Source organism: Leguminivora glycinivorella, chromosome 26 (assembly GCF_023078275.1).
Source record: "Leguminivora glycinivorella isolate SPB_JAAS2020 chromosome 26, LegGlyc_1.1, whole genome shotgun sequence".
Taxonomy (NCBI): domain Eukaryota; kingdom Metazoa; phylum Arthropoda; class Insecta; order Lepidoptera; family Tortricidae; genus Leguminivora; species Leguminivora glycinivorella.
The window spans coordinates 10,306,037-10,308,277 of NC_062996.1; the positions used below are offsets into that span (position 1 = coordinate 10,306,037).

Genomic DNA, 2,241 nt, shown 5'->3' on the forward strand with positions numbered 1-2,241 from the left:
AATACCTTATTTTATTGTGACTTGTTTATAAATTTAAATAGATATCATCAGTGATCGGGGATTTGGATGCCACACTGCGGGATGTCAAGTAGAAACAGTGTTATGGATATGCCGTCCGGCCCGTGATAATTTATTTATGTCATACGAGCAGTAGGTAATAACAATGATGATTTGATGTGGTATTTAAAACGCTGACCCGTAATAGAAATAAATTGATAATTTAAAGGTAGGTACATAATATTATGAAAAAAAAACTGTCCTTTTTCTAACCATATAAAGCCAGGAATTCCGCGGCATATCCATACTAGCATAATGTTTGAGGTCATTCACCCCGTGTGGCATCCAAATCCCCGATCACTGGATATCATACACGAAATAAAAAACGACAGGGCCCACTGGTGGCCGAGCCGGGAATCGAACCCGGGTCTTCAGCTTATGCGGCTAACGTCCTCACCACTAGACAACCCGCCCGCCGTGGTACCCGACGAAATTTCTCTAGTGTATGTTATCTTATCTCTGATAAGGCTAGGCGCCTTTGACCAACTCTAAGGGCGAGCAATTAGTGCTTGCACCTCCTATACGAATCCTTTGCAGGATTACGATATAGCGAGAGAGATGGTGTTGCCATCTATACAGCTAGGGAACAAATCAAATTATTTTATTGAATATTTTTCGATTTTGTTCTTTTTTTCAAGTAGTCACACTACTACGGCTTAGCCGCGTAAGCTGAAGACCCGGGCCCTGTCGTTTTTTCTTTCGTGTATGATATCTATTTAAATTTATAATTTATATATAGTAGTGTGACTACTTGAAAAAAATAACAAATCGAAAAATATTCAATAAAATAATTTGATTTGTTCCCTAGCTGTGACTTGTTTAGTTAGAAAAGTCCTTTTTAGTATGCGTGCTTGCTCATCATTTGTAAGTAAAGCTAGTTTATACGCAATCGAAAAATACAAATTGGGTTCTATTTAGCTTATAAGATTAGACCCGAGGCGAACAAATTGTTAAAAATTTAAAATTTTAAAAGCAATACTCCAAAAAGTTACGTGGCCACAATGTAATCTTGCTACTTGTTGTAGGCAAGACAGGGGGCCGTGCTTGGGTGGAAGTAGCTTTGTTTCCTCAATTTACTAGTAAAACTAAAAACGTTGTCGCTCGTCGTTGCAAGTGTTGCAACCGGACTTGACGGACGGATTCTGTGTAAAATGTGTCGTAAAAAGTGGCTGGTCGTTAAAATCGGAGTCGTAATAAACGGATGTACTTTTTCATACTATCACATACGAAAACCAAATAAATACCTATGCTTATGTCGTTGTAAGAGGTTGGACGTTAGGTCTATGCGGAGTCGTAATATACTAACCGGACTCTACTGTATTGTATAAAATCTATAATTGAGTAGACTCGGGACTAATTTTAAAATAAAATCATTACAGATAATAATGTTGTCAATGAAAAGTAATTAATAAATCTTTATTATTACAAAACATTAAATAATTACGTATTTTTGAACCTTTTAATGCCTAGAATAGAATAGAATAGAATAGAATAATTTATTTAATTATAAAAACCCAATATAAATTTGTATTACATCAAACTTATAAGTATTTTATACAATTATCGTCAAATATGGCAATTATGTACGTATCTACAACTACATATTTACATTAGATATTACAATAAGATTTACATCTTTTAGTTTATAGGAGTACCTACTACTATTTATTTTAATTTAAAACCACGTCAAATTCAGAGTAGTCATTATTTAGGTACTCCTTAACGCTATACAGTGTGCAAGATAATAGCAGCGATTTCAGCCGTGTACGGAATAAACCCTCCTGCTTGATATTTTTTATGTGGTAAGGTAATTTATTATAGAGCAAACAACCCACTGCATTTGGCAAGCGTTTAGTAAGTTTTAATCTATTTACGTTCGGTATTATATCTAGAGATCTTTTAGTATGGCGAGGGTTACATTGAGCACGTATCTTGAATTCATGAATGTTCCTTCTCATATACATTATCACATCCATTATATAAACTGAGACAGATGTTAAAATACTTAACTTTTTAAAGTGCTCCCTACAAGAATCTCTAAACTTTGCACCAACAAGTACTCTGATTGCCTGTTTTTGCATCTTCAGGACGCGTTCATTATCAGAAGAGCTTCCCCACAGAATTATTCCATATGATAGTATTGAGTGAACGTAAGCATAGTAGGTCTCTTTTAAGCTGACATCT

The 2,241-nt window shown here is 35.0% G+C and overlaps 1 non-coding gene across 1 annotated transcript; it reads right to left on the reverse strand.

The window, feature by feature from the left end:
• Positions 1-399: 399 nt before the first annotated feature.
• Positions 400-471, reverse strand: Trnam-cau. Its single transcript has one exon. It is a non-coding gene; the product is annotated as a tRNA-Met (tRNA).
• Between the last annotated feature and the right edge of the window lie 1,770 nt (positions 472-2,241).